The 18,924-nt window shown below is 41.5% G+C and overlaps 1 protein-coding gene across 2 annotated transcripts in view; it reads left to right on the forward strand.

Annotated features, from left to right (window-relative positions):
- The first annotated feature begins 4,750 nt into the window (after positions 1-4,750).
- The window catches only part of hivep2a (HIVEP zinc finger 2a), a 121,301-nt gene continuing 107,127 nt past the window's right edge, over positions 4,751-18,924 (forward strand). For both annotated transcript variants that reach the window (XM_004568443.6, XM_012923905.5), the window contains exons 1-2: positions 4,751-5,213; positions 16,424-16,474. The gene's annotated coding sequence lies outside the window, so the exon portion shown is untranslated. The remainder of the gene's footprint in view (positions 5,214-16,423; positions 16,475-18,924) is intronic.

An 18,924-nucleotide genomic window follows, 5' to 3' on the forward strand; every position in this document is an offset into this window, starting at 1 on the left:
GTTTAGAACTCAAGTGTTCTTTGAATAGCTGGAATTGCAGGGGAGCAACTGGCATCACAACTGTGAGCGGAAGGTGGGATTCACACTCTGCAAAATTCACACCACTCCAGACAAACACTATGTCCTGGAACACTGGAAAACAAATTAGAAATAAATCACTTGCTTCTTCTGGTGGCTCTATTACCACAGGAAAAGTGCTTGAAATGTGACTCAGGACAGTCATATGTTGGTTTCTTTACTGTAGGCCTTGAAATAATAATGCCACAAATACAACCCTTTGAGATAAAACTTTCACGGTGTTATCGGCTGTGGGCACCAGCGAAGCCTTGACCAGAAAAAAAAACAAAAACCCCCCACAGTGTTTCTAGTCCCTTCACTGATGGCTCCATCTTTGCCGAACAAGATCTTTTCCTCTTTCTCTTTCACTCTCACCTTGGGTAACTTCTCTAAAAGGACGGATGCCATCGAGACAATTATCAGACCATTATGTGTCATTATGTGTTCCCGGGTAAAATGGGAGCCATTTGAAGATGTCTGAGGGCTGTGCAAAAGGCCTGACCTGTTTATTGTCAGAGTGAATGGTTACGTCAGAGCCCGTGTCTTTGGCTAATGCTGTACCTGTCAGAGGCATCAAACCTGTGAAGCTGCAGGTACAAGGTCCAGTCATTTATAAAATCTGCCACCTGCTACTGAAAGGCACTTGCACAGCCTAATGTAACTTAATAGCACAAAGAGATAGCCACATTCAAAAAAAGAGGCTTTAACAAGCCTAATTTATTAGCAGGAGGGCTGCCTAAATGAGCTCTGCTGTATTTCCAAATGTGTTTTACACATGAAAGGAGCCAGAGTAGGTATTGTGTGAATACTAAGGGCCCACCTAAAAATATAGTGCAACCCACCAGATTGATGCACAATTGTTGCACTCACTTTCTTGGATTTTCAGTGGTAAGAAACATGATTATAACCATTAGCACACGGTCATCTTCTGGCATCATTATGGTTATTTTTCAAACTGTTCAACACCGGCAGAGTGTTCTGAACTAAAACTAGAATATAATAGCTACAGTTTTAGTTTCATGTGATGTTGGCTCTTGGCAATATGTAACTCTGAACTTCAAAAGCAACTGACATAGTCAAACCCTAAAACAGTTCAACATTATTAGGAATATGTGAAGATTAATGTCACTTCATATGGCGCTTTAGCCAAGATCCAGTCAGCTTAGCTGAGCATAAGTATTGTGCAGCAGGATTGGCTGGCTTCCCTCAGTCCAGTACATAAAGTCAAACAACCAACACTTTTGCTGTTCACACACAAAAATCCTAAACACGTCATAGTGACATATTATTCTATCAGAGCACTTTGCTCTCAGACTGCAGGCTTGCTTGTGGTTCCTGCAGTTTCCAAAAGAAGAATGGGAGGCAGAGTCTTCTGGTCCCTTTCCTGTGGAAGCATCAAGCTCCTTGTGTGGCTTAAGGAGACACACGCTCTTGATCTTTAAGGTTAGAATTCAATTTTTCCTTTTCCTTATGTAGTCTGCAGTGAATCAGATGAGCCTAAACCATGCCTTTGTCATGCTACACTAGGCTAAAGTGGCTGGGAAACTTGCTGCTGCTATTGTCTACTGTCTCCTGTGACCTGTCCATAGTGTAGACACAGATTTCACTGTATTATGGCACATCCCAGATAGGAATGAATGCAGCTCTCTTGTGGGCCACATTTGGCCTCGACTGAGGACACTAGCTCTAAGTAAGTACGGGTTACTCTTGCTTCTACTGTTGTTGGTCCATCAGTCAGCTGTGGAGAAGAGTGACATTATAAACACAAAGAGCTGAATCGAAACCGAGCATTTAAAACAATGAAAAGTGCCCACTGCAGCCACTGCCTCCACTTCTCACACTGTATTTTTTTTTTAACTTAAACTAACGTTTTTTGCACTTCTCCCATTCCCAGTGAATTCTGCTGTCACTTCCTTCCCTGCTCTGGTCAGCTCATCAACCAATCAGGATTCAACCTACTGCTACGGCTGAAACTCCTTTCTGCAGTCTCTCTGTAAGCAAACCTACACAAACGGACAGAACTATCACCATAAGACAAGCATTTTATAGTGCCAGATACTGATCTGGCACTAGAGAGTGAGTTAGAGTGTAGTCAAAAATGACAGTGAGGAAAAATCTTTTATTTTTATTGTTTAGACAATAAGTTTTCTTCCTGCCAGTCACGTTTAGACTTGTGCCTTCTGTGACGTCTGTGGGAAATCGAACCAGAAACCCCTTTTAATCTTCCACATGCACCTCACCAGAAATGTAATAACTTAGTTATGCTATAGGTTTAAAATGGGTTTCCACTTACATCAGATTTCCAATGTGGATTTCCCTCCGAAGTCTTAACTTTTTAGCGCTACCAGTTTGACTGGTGCAGCTTCAGATTTTTCCTTCCTTAACTCTTTTACTGCCACGCCCTGCTGTAGAGACTACTGTGAAGCAGAAAGGACTGCTGCTAACATGTATACGCTGAGCACATAATTTTGGTAAAACGGATGCAGCATAATTAAAAGTCATGAACAATTCTGATGAAGATTTTCTTTTCCACACAGGTGGGAAGGTCACGCACCCTCTGCTTCCTCAATCAAATACAAGCACAGTAAAACAATACAAACTCACATAAGAATGAAAAAAACACAACACTCATTCACGAACAATTAAAGATAGAGTATAAAGTGATAGAGAGAACACTGCGTACATAAAATAGGTCACGTAGGTCAAAACAGACTCCGTTGTAATTCAACCCATGTTGCAATTTAGAGTCTGCATAACTCCTGGCCCACCTAGTTTTTTGCTGTATAGTCAGCACTGATGCATGCCTGAGTCAAATGTTTAAGAGCTTAATGGTCAGTATGAAGGTAACACCAAATGCCCAGATGAGAAAGCCGATGCTGAAGGAAAACGATGTGAAAAGAGTGCAGGACTGAGAGCCTCTTTACCAAGAGTTGGCTGTGCATCCATCTGTCTTCAAGATGATACAAGAGACATCGACAGCAAACAGAGACCACAGAAAATTACTGAAAGAAGCACGTGACCACACCCAAATATGTTCCTGCCAGCTAAATCTCAAAATGATGGAGCACAGCAGCACAGGAAATGGACCAGTCAGATATAAAGTTTATTTTCTGTGCAGTCAATGCCATGGCAGACGGCTACTTTTCTTCATGTAAACCACACAACCAAAGAGTTTCTCCTGTTATTTTTTTAACACGTCTCACATAGCCTTGACCAGTGGCTTTAGAACAGGCTTTGTGAGACCTGTAGAAATGTGTGCATCAAGAAATGTTTAAAAAATATCATTACTTTGACATTAGCATATATTTTGTTTAATCACATGCCCCGGTCTGCCTTTAGCTTTCATACTGAAGCCTGTGTGGAAGCTTGCTTTTACAATTGCTTTTTACAATTGTAACCATTATTTTGCTTGGATAAAAACTATTTTCTCTGAAAGACTAAGATTTTAAGTCCCCTGTCTTAAAATCAAACATTCTAATTTCGCAAACGTGGTGAAGGCAATACTCAGTCAAAGTGTGTGATTTAGGGATCAATTACTCATGATGTAGGTCTTGTAGAAGAAGAAGAATGCACTTTATAAACCATGCTAACCAGTAACAGCTAAAATAACAAAAAACAGTAGCATCTGTGCCATTAAGCAGAAAGAAAATAATTTTTCAGGCTTTGTGCTCATGCTACCAAAAGCAAACAAGGCTGAGCAATAATGAGATGTTCTGTTTATCTCTCCAATGCTCTATTTAGTGGTGGAGCCAGCATCTAGCAGCTCCAAATGTTTCTGTAGTGGGAAAAGAGATTGAATGAGAAAACAAGCTTCATATTCTGCAGGTGAAAACTTCAAACTAAGGGTTTCAATCCTGTTCCTCAACCAGAAGGTACATGCATAATAATGAAAGTAGAGGAGTGGCAAAACATGCAGCCCCTCATTCATACTCTTGGTTCTGGGTCCAGCCAAGTGTCAAGTCAGGTGAGACATTTGGGCCACATCTGGTCCATGCTAATCCCATGCCCTGCGTCAAAAACAGCCCATGGTAGGCCCATATGTGTCTGCTACCAGCGATAATTCTCAATTAATCCGTTTAATCAAATCAATACACTGCACATGCGGGAGCCTAAACATTCCAGCAGTGACTGCATGCACACACTGTATTAGAGAAAGAGGGAAATGAGGTGAACGGGTTAATTTTCTGCCATGGGGAATTAAGACATGTTCCCTGCATCCAGCTGTGTAGTAAACCCATAAGAAAAGGTAAGAAGATGAAATAAAACAAACACATATATAATATTAATAATATCTGTGGACATCTATAATTCAATAAGGTCGTGCCATCTGTAAACAATAGAAATATTTGATTTTTTTTAATACGACGACATGTGCTAGATTTTGAAGTACAATTTGCAAATAATGCTTTTGAATGTGTTCCGTTTTACTATATATCTATGGATGTGCAAGCAAAAAGAAGGCACGGAGACAGGCAGGCAGTCAGACAGACAGGTCGCTCCAGAGGTGACCGGGGAATCCTGCTCTCTCTCTGCCGGCAGACAGAGCCTCCTCCTCGGCCACTGCTCCTCCTCCCCTCCCCTCCCTCTGCCCTGGTTGCGCGTTGGGGGATCCGACGACGTCACAGCGGCACACACATTTGCACGGACGCGCGCCTGCAAGCGGACACACACACACTCACACACACACACACACGCCCTCTCTCCTCGCTCTCTGCCGCTCCGTCTCTCTTACTCTCACTCTCCTCTATGCTGCTATTCTGGGAAGTGGCGCTTGGAATAACCCCCGTGTGCGTATGAGTGTGTGTGTGCGTGTGTATGTGTCTCCTGATTTCACCCTGACACACGCACACATACACACTCACAACACAGTCAGACGCACACATTTACTGTCTGTCTGACTGCAGGAGTGGAGCTCTGGCAGCAGAAATCCGCTCGCAGAGGATTCCTTCCAATTTTACGCGCAACTTTTCCTCGCCGGCTTCTTCTCTGCGGCGTTTCCAGCGCTCCCCCCTCGATTGTTGTGGATTTCTAACAACCACCCCCTGGCTGTTTGTAGCGGAGCGACGAGCGAAGCTCGCCCGGAATCGGATCTGCTGTCACCGGGCTGCTTGTTGTCATTTTCGCACGGAGACGCGCAGCCGGAGCGCAGACAGAAGGTAAGAGCGGAGAGGGGAAAACGAAAGCTTACGGATCATATTCTCACACACATCACAGTGACAGTGGGATTTTATGCGCCATGGTGGACATTTATGGCATCTTTTCAAGGCACTTGAGCTTTTGCTTAGCTTATAAAGGCAAGGCTATGCTGGGGGAATACCCCGGGCACGCATTGCATTGCATGCAGATTACCCAGGTTGCGTAATATCCTGAGGAATTTGCAGTAGCCTGCCCGGCCAGGCTGGTTGCAAGGCCGGGGAAGAGATAGACAGTGAGGAAGAGAGGGAGGGTACGTGTTGGTGGATAGGAAGCGATGAAAGTGGAAGCTCGGATGGTGTGTGATTGGTGTGATTTTTGCGTCCGAAGGTTGATTTGTTTTTAGCACAAACCCACGGCAGGTTGGTTTGATTAATAGACCTTCACCTGCAGTTCTCTCTGACGTTCATGTGAGACTTCTTTAATCACTCTATAGCGCGCGTGGAATGTTCAAAAGTGAGTTGAAGCAGTGACCTCCGCGCACTCTTTGGTATTTCCTTGTTGCTGCTACAGTATGATCAGTGTGACACTCCTCAGAGAGTCACAAACGACTCTTGTTGCTACAGTACCTAAGCGTTGGTTTACACTGTGCTTGCCGAAAACGAATAGGGGAACACTGGCCATTTCTTTTTCGGATGGGGGTGACTTTATCTCATATGCTCATCGTTTGTTTCCTCTGTGTATGTGTCTGTGTATGAGAGGGAGAGAGAGATGGTGGGTGGTGCGCTGGCTGGTTCCGGGAATGTTCCATGACGTGTTGCCGTATAGAGAGGGGCCCCAGCCGGGGAGACTGCGACTAACGGCTCGGCCCTGCCGCTCTTCCTGCTCTCACTCCCTCTCTCCCTCTCCCTCTGTACTCTCCTGGAAAATATGTTAGCCTGTCTCCATTTCCAAAGAAGATTTACATTATCATCTCGTAGTGGTCATCTCTGCAGGCTGGGTTCCATTAGGTTAGAGGTCAAAGATCAGGGTCAAACGCAACTGCATGCAACAGGTGGTAAGATCCTGCTCAAGGACACTCACAGCAGTGCACATGATTGGCAGGGTGAGGTCTGAAGTGCAGGTTTGAAACAGCTGAAGGGCAGCATGCAGCCAAGCTGCAGCCAATATGACTTTGTGGATCTCAGAGCATTTGTTTGATGTTTAATGTGTGACAGAAAGTTCAAACAAAGAGCTTCTCTACAAAAGCATGCAGTTATCAAATAAGTAACATTTTATGATAAATTGTAAGAAAGATTAAAAAAAAAGTATAAAACAAAAGTGAAAGAAATTATAGATTCATAATTAATGAAAAGTAAAAGTCAAATTGCAAAAGTGGAATCAATAACAATTTTATATAAATAATGCATTTGTGTGTTTTTATTATCTTTTTGTTCAGGGATGGTGGCTAATTTTAGACTACAATGGACACCATGCGCATGCTATTTATAGAAACAGTAAAAAGCTTTGGAGACTGTGAAATAATGAGAAATATGGCAAGAATAACTGCAGATGAATGCCTCTTTTCCGCCAGTCAAAGCTGCAGAAGGAAAAAGCAGCCACAGAAGTGAGTCCTGAATGTGCTCATGGTGTTGGTGGCATTTGTAGCCTGCAGCTGAAGAGATGATTACAGTATGTATTCTGCTGTCAGGGAACATGCTGCTGACTCTGTGCGTGCACGTGTCAGTGATGGATGGATGTTTGAGAGCGTGCACGGGGGAAGGCCGACCTACGTACCATCTGTCCTACTGCCACCTCAGATGGCCATCGCGGTGTAGCTACTGCGTAGGAGCAAGCATCCAGGCACGCACACACACAAGTACACTGTTACCAGGGAGGACAGGCGTATGGAGAACATGCATGAGGTGTGAGAAGACTTTCAGCACTAAACATTCAATTAATTTATTACTTAGGCCTTGTGGGAACTCTTATGTCTTCCCAACATACAGCAAGCTACCCTTGTACAAGCAGCACGCAGCGGAGTTGAAAAGGTTCATAAAGTGCTAACAGTCCTTGGCTTAATGTCTTGGAGATTTTTTTTGACATATATCATGCTTGTGCCAGGGCTGGCACAGTTTCAGGAGCATTTTAATTTAGAAGTTGCTGTGTTAGCATTTGGGACACACCATTCTTAAGCCTATGGATAGCCCGGTGGCTTGGCTGTAACAGCGGTGTTGGCTCAAGGGCAGCTGCCTGCATGGATCAGTATGCCAGATTTAAGCAGCAGCTGTCTGGAAAGTCATTTATGTCGGTGAAGCAGTGTGAGCTTATGTAACAACAAGCTACATATGTAACAACCTACAATAACAGCGGGTAGCACAGTCACCTCACTCCAAGAAAGTTGCTAGTTCGAACTCCATCTGGGTGGGGCCTTCAGAGTGTTATTCTCCCTGTGACTGCATGGGCTCCCTCTGGGTACTCTGGTTCCTTCCTGAAGAGATGTACATTATGCTATAGTCACCCTAGGGCAACCAGTGGTTGGTGACACTAACAAAAATTATGGCAACTGTGTGCAATGAACGTGTAATCTCATTGCCTTTGAAACGGTTGCTCTGAAGAACGGGACTGGGCATGTGACCACTTGTAGTCAGTTGCCTTCTTCAACGCAATTTTAATGTGTTAACATGGAAATAAGACAGAGTTCATCTGCTATCAGTTTGCAATTGACTGGGGTCAAGTTGTCAATTACATGCAGTCTGGTTGTGTTGATACAGCAATTCACTGTTGGTGTTGACATACACAGAAATACACATTGAACAGAAATTGACGATAACTACTTCCAGGATCTCAAAGATTAGAAAATGAAACTATGAAATTCCTCCATAAATCCCAAAATAGAGTCCTGGAATTACAACCCAAGAATTTAAAAAAATCATTTAGCTTCAATAAAGATTTTAAATAACAGTTTTTGAAGTTATCTGTGCAATATGTGTTCGTTGCCTTTAAGTTGAGTGGTTTGTGTTTGTGATTATAAATAGACTACTTTCCTTTATTTGTCGATTCATTTATTTTTTTTTTATTTTAATGTTTATTGACTCTTTGCTAAGATGTTTCCTGGGAAGCAGTTAAGTCCGCAGCGAATTTCCCAAAGGAGATTATAAAACATATCATATCATAAATAGTGATGCAAATGCTGCAGGATGGTGGTGACAACCAGCTGCCTAAGAGTGATCACAGTCTGTCTGAATCAGACCGCGAATGTTTGGCGACAAGTTGCTTTCCACCAGGCGACCTGCGCGATTGCCTTCAGATTGAAAGTTGCCTCCCAACTTGAGTTTGAGGTTGTTGCTTGTTCAACTTCAGGTCGACCAGTTTGTTATGATCGTGAGCGATTCACAATCAGTCACCAAAAACGAAAAAATTCAGTGCAACTTTCTTTAGTTGTAACAAGGTTGTTACAAGCGACCCGGATGTTGGTCAAAGATGATGATGAATAAGATCAAGTGCTTTAAGTGTGTAGAATAAAGTGCTGTATGAATGTACGGCTAAAAATGTAATTGTTTAAAGTGCTTTGAGTGGTCAGTAAGACTAGGAAAGCACTGTATAAATTCAAGGACATTAAAATTACGTCTGGTGATGTACTGTTCTGACCTTCTCAGGCCTGATACTGATATTGAGTCTTCTTTGACTCTAACTTCAAGAAAAAGGGACGGAAATATATATTTTTCTTGTTTAACATAAAGTTTGACTAAAACAGAGAAGGAATTGTAACGAAGAAATCAATACATTTATTAATGAAATAACACGTAACAGAAACAAGATAAGAAAACTTAAACTGTGTAATGTATTTATTCTCCACTCCTTTAATTTTAGCAGACAAGTGAAAGTAAAGTGAAGATAACAGTAGTGTAAGTGCCATCAAATGTTCCCACCAAGTAATGAAAGAGAGAGGAAAGGTTGCAGACAGCGCCGTGGATACCGTTCTTCACTTGTTGCTTGTTTGATGTTAAATCACAATTAAGTCACAAACTAGCAAAAAGACACAAATGGAACTTGTTGCTGTGTGACTGGGAAGTGCCTTTAAACTGCTGACCGTTTGTTGTTAGAATCAGCACAGGACTACTATCAAAGATGCCGTTTCTCACGTGCAGCACACAGCAGGAAGTAGTCCACTTCAGACACTCTTTCACTACAGCAGTGGGGTGCCTGGTTAGAAGGTCCGGGAGGTTGGACAAATGACACGCGCTCACTGTGAATTCTCTGGAGATTTACCCATGCCATCCTCACACGCTGACAATCAGCATCGTGCACGCTCGACACTTTCACTGGATAATGAACAGAAGAGTTAAGAGCTGTGAAAGCAGCTCGGAGTAGAGCTGCACCGAACGGGCTCAACCGCTCGGCTGTTGTCACCAGTGCCTGATGTGGGAATTTGAGTCAGACTCAGTGAAGCAGTTGATTGTGCTACTTTTCGTCATGCCGTGGTTCCTGGATGACTGGTGTTCTGTGAGGTGTTGTGGGATTTTGTGAAATCCATACATTATTGTTGAAGTATAACTGCGAAAAACATTATGAATGACTTGCAAATTCACTGCGTCTCTCCTTTGTTTTAACTCATTTCCCCTAAAAAGCCTCTGTCACAGAAAAAACCCAGGCTGCTTGTGCAGTTTCCAGGTGATGGCATGGCTCATCAAAGGCCTTTGCAAACACGGTAAACAGCTTGTTTCTTTTGTGGGGCAAATTACAACTAACCACAAGTGTGACCCACCACCTAAAGGAGAAATTACCCATAGACAGTATTGCAAAAGCTATTGTGGAGGCTCTTGAATGATAACATATGGCATATAGCTCAAAAGGCACTTGTGAAACTAAACATCCCTTCAACTGCTTCAAAAGAGCACTGGATATGAACCAGAAGAACAATGTGTGGAAGTGTCTGATAAGAAGATATAGGTCCAGATTCCACTGAAGGGCTGTCAAAAGTGGCTGCGAATGACAATACAATCAAAGAAGACCAGATCAGATAAGCGAGGGGCTACTTTATTATTCACATAGGCTTTTCTCTTGTTCTGCCTGGAGAACAAAAAAGTCTGAAAACCAAATGTTTAGCAGACAGAAGTCACAGTCCTCTGAAAAACCTCCACACCTCAAAAGTTTGGGCTTATACTGAGTTTAAAAATACAGCGTTTAGACTGTTAATCTTACACAACAGCTTCTTTACAGCTTTAAATTTAAATAGTGGGAGAATTATGCCAAATAATAAAGGATCTCTTAACCATTATTTCAAAATTCAAATTGAAAAACTCAATGTCCAGTTTTCTTCAAGGCTTTCAAACATGTCTCCTTGTTGGATTTGCCATAGATGTAATAAATATTTCTTATCTGTCATGTGGCCACACATATATTCATGCTGTGACCAGAATCCTCATCTGATTACATTACATTTATCTGCAAGCTGCCACTGTCCAGAAAGTCTTATGCATGCAGCAGGAACTTTGGACTCACGGTGTCCGGTTTGGCTCAAAAAACAATAGCAAGGCTTAAATTACTTTGAATAGTTGGAATTCAACACAAGAATTCAGAGAATTCAATTCCAAATGTCTGACAACCTCCATTTTTCTTTTCACATACTTCTTATTGCAGCGCTCTGCCTCTCCTCCTGTCTCTTCGTCTGTCTCACCGCTGACTGTGCTGCAGCCGGTTCGCTGCAGACGTGTTAGGTTAGCATTTGCTGTCAATTATCACAGTGCACACATCATAGCTGGAGAATTTGAAATGACTGCAGATGTATGGCATGGTGTGAAGACATAACCCCTTCACACATACAGATGCACACAGCTTTCATTGTAGCTGGGACTCACTGGTGTGCAGGGTGTTCATTCGGAACTGATTCGCTGGTAAAAGCATGCACGTGCACATGAACCTATAGACCCTAATATAAAGAGTAAATATAGTATTTTTGACTGATAAACAGTTTGAAAAGTTGAAAGAGAACCAAATAGGGTTACATCTAGTAGTTCGTTCTCATATTTCATATTTTACTGCCAAAAAATACATTCCACATGTCATAGTTCAGTGAAAAAATAGCCGCTGATATTCAGATTATATCATTTAACCTTGCTGGATTTCACTCCATGAGAAAAGATTTGACAATAGGAACTTTGTTCCACTCTGTATATTGTTGTCCTTTGCCTCACTCACTCTGTTGTTGTACTACCATTGTATGAGACACCTCAGAGTGGATTATTACTAAGAAAGAAGTGCACAATTTGCTTTGCAACATAATGCACCCACAGCACGCTAACACTGCGCTCAGCGAACGGCACACTGAACTCATATAAAGTTTATCTCATTGCATTGTGCTGCTTTTGAATGCAATTGCACAATTTTTCCCTGTGTGTGTGTGAGTGTGTGCGATCACCTGAGAGCTGTAAAGGAACCTGTGAGCGCTCTGGTGACCGAGGTCCTGACAGCGACGGGTGAATTATTAAGACACATCCACACATATGCACACACAAAGCCTAATGAGGTGGTTGACTGGGTGTACCAGATAAATCGTTCCACAGTGGTTTAGTTTCATACCGTTATACACGTGGAGGAGTGGAGGACTGGAGGAGGTGAAGAAAGAAGGGAAAAAGGAGAACAGTGTGCGAGCATGTCATGTGCTGGGACATTAGTTGTCCCTCAGCCAATCAGCGATGAACTCTTTATTGTCCATTGGTCCATATCAGCCAGTTATATTGCAGGTTTTTAAACAAAAAGGTAGAGGGAGGGGGAAAGAGGCTGATATTGAAATCTAATCTCTTTTTACGCAAAGTCAGGCGCTGAACATGCTGTGGGCTGTGCGTGTTTTTGTGTGTGTGTTTGCGGCTTTTCAAATGGACATAGCGATGCTACAGAAATAAATGGAGAGAAGGAGAAAGAGAGACCTTTACTCAAACTGGCCTACTTTCTCAGCAGCTTGTAATTAGTCTCACTTCATGCATTTATGCATCAGACAGTGGAGCTAAATCAGTGTTTTGTAATCAGGAAATCCCAGATGACACCACCGTCATCCTGTTCTCCTTTACTGTACTCTACACTGCCAATTTGACAACTTAAACTATAGTTGAATAATTTTGAATATCATTGTAAAAGCTGCTGTTTTCTGTCATGACACTGTATGCTATAAGGGCCTGAAATCAAATACAACACCTTCTCTGCCAACATGTCTTCTATAACTGTACACTGGATGCCTTTGGACTTGTGATCAGACAGAATTTGATCACCTTACACTTATATGCAGTTTTACTGGCATATTTTCTCAGTTTTTGGAGACATTTGGAAAGATTTAAAGGTGATCTATATGCTGCTCTTTCTTCTTATTCTTGGACTGTTTATACCGAGTCTTGCTGCAGCCCTGTACTTCATCCCAACCAGTTTCAGCTCCTTTCTGAGGCCATCTCCCTTTTCAATGTACTTAGGCATGTAGACATGGTCCAGACAACCTGCAAGCTGAAGTTCAATCTAAGCATCAGAATAAGGAAGAAAGGTGATTTAAGTGACTTTTTATTACTATCAAACTGCAGATTTACAGGGATTTTCCCACACAACTATCTCCAGTGAACAGCAGTCGTAAATGCCTCGTAGATGTCAGAGGTCAGACAAGAAGGCCACAATAACCACTTGTTATAACCAAGAGCATCTCTGAATGCATTACAAATTGAAGCTTGAAGTACTGTAGATGGGCTACAGCAGCAGAAGACCACACTGTCTGCCACTCTTGTTAGCTAAGAACAGGAAATTGAGGTTACAGTTCACATCAGCTCACCAAAAAAGGGAAAAGCACGAGGGGGCAAGAGGGGTGTGTAATCCAGTACTAGCAACGTGTACCTAATAAAGTGGTCAGTGAACAGTAAATAGTAAATACAAGTCTTTCATATCATGAGTGTAGTAGGAATTATTTCTTACTTCACAAGTAAGATGACACAGTCAAACTCCTGCTTTCATTAACACCCAGACGCTCGCTTGTATTGATTTTTTTTTAAATCTTAGATGTCTAAGTATGATAATATGATTTAAAATGATTAAAAATCTGTGATCTCAAACACCAACATACATCCCTTTCTGATGTTAGTCACTCAGAATTTACTGCCGCTATTTTGTGCCGACGCTCTGCAGTCATACCGGGAGTATTTAAATATCTGCACCCACAGAAACGAAACCCGAACCAGAATACATTGCAATGAGTGTTTGCACAATTAAAAACTTCTCACTTTCTCTCACTGGGAAACTCTCACTTTCATACTTCACTGATGAGTCCAAGTGTAGGTAAAACCCTGCTGAACCCTGGCATTTTCTCTGGGGGGTGTCCAGAGGCATTTTGGGAAATGTAGTCAATCCAAGTGACGAAGGTTGGACAGATTTAGGGTAAGCAGATAAACTTTAAATGGTAAATTATGATGAAAATGATTAAAAAATGATTACTCGAATGAGAAAAACATTGCAAACTGATTATGTGTAATCCATATGAGGGTTTTTCCCCCTTAAAGCTCATTACAAAAGATCTACCACAAATGTCTGGGTTTTTAAAAATCATAATAATTGAACTATGCATTGATATTTACTTTTACAGCTTAATCTAACCTGTGTTTTTCATCAAAAGTTAATGCAAATCTGTAAGAACAAACTTCGTTAAACACTCTAGCTGGTATCGGTGTGCCGTTCCCAGGCTTTGTTTGCCCAGTCTGATATTATCACAGTGAAAACACAGAGACAGCTGCTACTGTAGGTTTAGGGTGAGTGATTTGCATATCCATACAAAAGATAAAAACACTTCAGAAAATATCTGGGGATGAAAAAAAAATCCAATCTCAGCAGGTGAGACTAAACAGAAACCCCAGTGGGCTTAAAAAAAATAAAACAATGGAAAAACATCACATCCAAAGAAAAAAGTGACAAAAGAAAAGCGAAAATCAAGATGACAAACAGATGACATGAGTGATCTGAAGCTCTAAGACAGAATGTCGTGTGTTTTTATTTGCTTATTGCTGGATTCATTGTGGGGTTTGATATGGCAGTGTCAAATGTTCCCAATCCTCTAAGATGGCAGCAGAGACTTCAGCTACTGAAGACGTGTTTTTAGGAATTTATGATTACAAACCACAGGATCAGCATGTCACCTCTGCTGTTCTGAAGATATTACAGAAGCATTGCTGCTGTGTGTTTTTAGCTGACACCCATTTCAATTCTACGCTGATATTCATGCGCCGAGAGTGTCTTATAACTTTCTCACCTTCAAAAACGACTGAAAATGTGAGACGTCCTCAAACCTGAACAGTTTTCAATTGTCAGTAACTGCTGAAATAACACAAATGCACTTTTGTTTCCCACGCACTCACCTGGCAGGCTTGCCAATTATGGTAAACGACACCTTAGTATATTTAATGACTTATTTCTCATTTTTATTAATTTATAAGTGCGCAGACCCTTTGCTCTCTTTGCTCAGTGATATTAAGAAATATAGGACAGAAACCTCCTTAGAACTAGGAAAAAATCAGTCATTGCCGATTCCCTTAAATCTTTGGATTGCATATAGATCGCAAGGCAGTTGCACAGGGTGCCTTGTGTAACTCAGATGGACTGCAGTCAGTCTTGTGGGCAAGAGTTTTTGAAAATAACTGCTGTCTAGTTTCTAAATGCAGAAGAACTGTTAACACGCTGGAGTCAGACTGAGTCAGTCTGTGCCGATGAGTCTGGTCTGTGATGGCTCTCTTTGGAATTGGACACTTGACTCAGTTGGTTGCCAACTAGTTGTATTTTGGTTATGATCCTATACCAAAGCAAGGCTGCCGAGTGTTTTGAGGGTGAGACGGCCAGAAAGTAATAATTCCCTGCAACACTGAACTTTCATCAAGGAGAGTGGGGCTTGTGATTCATGTGGGGCCACTGTTTCTGAAGATTAATTGTCCTTCTAGATGGCTGAGAAATTTCTGTTTTGAGTTTGCATGTGCCTGCCTGGGTTTCCTCTGGGTGCTCCAGTTTCCTGTTACAGTCCAAAGACATGCTTGTTAGGTTAACTGGTGTTTCTAAATTGGCGGTAGGTGTGGTGTCGGTCTCCTGGGATAAACTTCTCCCCACCTCAGTCGGGGATTTAATCTGGTTCAGTACAACGCTGCTGCTGGATGAAAGACCTGGTTGACAACACGCATTCCAGTTCATCCCAAAAGTGTTTTATGGCCTTGATGTCAGCCAAGTGTTTTCACACCAAACTTGAAAACCATTTCCTCTTGAACCTGGCTTCATGTCTGGAGACATTGTAATGCTGAAACAGAAAAGGGCCTTCCCCAAACTGTTGCCACAAAGTTAATCTATCTAAACTAAAAATCTTATTTGCTGTAGGGAAATAATTTTCATTGGATGTTTGTTAGGCGACCAACTGAAGGTTACCAAGTACTCTTCAGCAATACTCCAATTAAAACAGTAATTTATCATTTTTACACATCAGTTTAAAAGGCATGAAATAGACTCAGTGTAACTGCTTTAATTGGTGAGCTGTAGATTAGTGAGCTGTAAGGGAAATATTATTATTTCTACTCTTTTTTTCTCACCACTTGGCAGTCATCTTTGAAAAAACCCCAGGGCAGTTTTTTGTGGACCAAGAAGCCGTTCAGAAAGGAAAAGCTGCATATATAAAATTGCCAAATCTAATGAAAAAAAAAGAGAGTAATATTGCTTTAACTGCTCAAACGCAGATGACCGGCCTTTTAGGACAAGTGTGATACAAATGCCGTTTTTAGTATTTCTAAGGCCCCCCATAGATTTTGATTATTTATAACATGTCTGGTTTTGCTGGGTGTAGCCTAATCGACAAAGATGAACAAAAATATTGATTGTCATGTTTAACTCTCTGCCAAAAAGGAAATTTGCATGCTTTTTGAAGATTCTCCTGTTTTGAACTACAGGACAAGCAGCACTAAGCCAAAACTATGCAAATACTGCGGGTCACATCTTGGTGATAATGTGGCTTTGGGCAGTGGGTGGGTTAAACATCCCCCAGCCATGTTCATATTGTCGGTCCAGTGGGGGGCTTTTTTCACAACCGTACTGCGATACAGACTGCATGGGCATTTGGCAATATGTCAGAAATCAGCATGACTCCAGTGCAGGAGGCAGCCATTTGTATGCATGTAGCACACAAAGTGTGTTTAAAACTGGCAGTTTTGCATAAGAGTGCCATCATGCTCTAATTCTGTCATCTGTCTTTCTCCTCTAGGGGCAATTTGTGGACTTGATAAACGGACCAGAAAGCAAACGGTTGCACCAGGTAGGATCCACAAACCTAATAACCACTGTGTACTTGTATATCGCGACTACCCGGTCGCAAAGTCTGACGTCACTAGCCGTGTCTGGGCCTAAACTCCGCTGCAGGTCCATATATCAAACGATCACTATGGCATTACTGAGAGTTGAAAAACTGTCTAAAGTCTTTCATCTTTAATAAAATGATCAGTGTCTGCTCTACCAGGTGTAACAACTGAGTTTAACATCCAGGCATCCATGAAAACGGAATTTATGACATTTAACGGAGTTAGAAGTTAGCAGGGCGTTAGCTCGCTAGCTTCTATCTAAATACAATATAGCATGTCCTGACTGCGGGGTTTTGGAAACAAATTAAAATGCACAGCTCTGTTCTCACTTCCAACATAAATGAAGACAGAAAACTAAACAGCAGTGACGTTTGTAGGGTTACTGGAGTTTGGCTAGCTGGTATATAATGATGTGCTACGTGACCGCTAGCGACACAGCTATGTTAGCATAATATAAACAAGCTAACCTTTTTCCACTCGATAAAAGTTAAAGTGAGTGTTCTCGGTGGTCAGGAACAAATGTAATCGCATGGCAGCATGCTGTAAAAGGACCAAACTTCAGCCAGGAGAACAACTGAGATAATCCATCCAAAATACGAGGTTAGTCATTCATATACTGCTGCATGCGCTGGGCTGTAGTTACATCCTAAGGTTTTAAAAACTGAGCTTAAATAAATGATTAGCGGTAATAAAAGCCGAGGGAGGTCAACGGTGATCACTGACTGTTTTAGGAGCTTTTTGAGATTAAATAGAAGAAAATACAAAACATTAAACATGTTAACAACACAAAAGCCATATTAAACGCAGACTACTTTAGGCCCGGAAGTAGGATTCGTCACGTCATCACTTAACGACCGGATAGTGTAAAATAATATATGACATCCAGTCATTGCGCACAAAATAGAGTAATTTATGAGCTAGTTTAGGTAAAACATTTCGGGTGCAATGAATAGAGGTCAATTTTGACAAGTCAGTGATTATCTATGAAGATATTTAAAACTCAGTAATATAAATAAATTTATAGCTCAGGTGACATTTTGCCCTTTAAGCCAGCTTCTAGTGACTGGTTGCCTATTGCAATATCAAAAGTAGTAGCAGTCACCACAGCATGCTTTATATTCTACGGCAAGAACCCTATAATAATACAGAGAAAACCCAACAATTACACAACCTCTTATGAGCAAAGACGTGGCAACAGCGGAAAGGAAAAACTCCCCAATAAGAAGATAGTCAGAGATGTCCATATAAGGACATCCTCTCTTTGTCGTCAAATCACTCAGCATAAAAGGAGCATTTCGACCAGTCTGAAGCCAAAACTTCTGCCACATGGATTATTTGAACTTACACTGACCTCATTATTTGAAACTTTGGCCATGTTTAATATGAGCATCCACAACTTTAACAGACTCTATATGGCAGATAATAAGGAAAAGTACAGTAGGTCACTTTAATTAAAAAAAAAAAAGTCAAGAAAACTGTTTAAAAATGCAGTTTGTGTAGAAAAAATGTTGAAAATAGTTGAAAATATTTCAACTATCTGTGCAAGAGTAGAGTTTTCATTTAAGAAGTCGTGCTTCTCTGCAATAATAACCGTCTTTTAAAATGGCTGATTCTTCTGTGATGAGCGAGAGAGGGAGGCTCATAAAGAAAAAACAGACGGTAAGACAAGGAGCCATTTGAGCTGTTTTCATTTAACCAGAATTACTCTCAACTGTTTCCTCCCGGCTGGTTGCCGGGGAAACTGGCCAGCTTCGTTATTGGAGGTGCGACCTCAGCTGGGAGTGCAAATGATAGAGCTCACTTTAACGTTCCCGCTGCCTGCAATCACATTTCTGTGACTCTCTTTCATTAACATGCTTTGTACTGTTTGGTAAATGATCTAATTTTCCTCCTCGCACGCACAATAATCAGGTCGAGCTTTTGTTTGCCAAGACCAAAGTTTTGCGAGCTGAGCTGATTATGGTGAGTAAAGGCAGAAGCAGACGCTGTGTTAGGATCCAAATCCAACGGAAATCCAACGGAAATGTATACCCATCTCTTCTAACTCTGCTTTCACAAAGATGGCCAATCTGCCTGAAAAATGAAATAAAATAATATTTGGTGTAATAAAAGCAAACATATACCCCAGGCTGGCAGCAGTGGTTTGTATCATAGCAAGAAGTGCAGAATTGCCAGACATCATATGCATGTCACTGATTCTCAGATTTTGTCATCTCAAACTGGAATTACTGCCCTGAGGTTTTATACCTTTACCAAACAAGTCAAGTTACAGCTTATCTTCATGTCTCTGTTTGAGCTTCTGAGTTCATGATGACATCACCTCATCGCATTTTACTGGAACTGTCATTGACAGACATCAACTGACAGAAGGCGTGGCTTTTTCTGTTGATATACAAAAAAAAATCCA

Source organism: Maylandia zebra, linkage group LG15 (assembly GCF_041146795.1).
Source record: "Maylandia zebra isolate NMK-2024a linkage group LG15, Mzebra_GT3a, whole genome shotgun sequence".
NCBI classification, from domain to species: domain Eukaryota; kingdom Metazoa; phylum Chordata; class Actinopteri; order Cichliformes; family Cichlidae; genus Maylandia; species Maylandia zebra.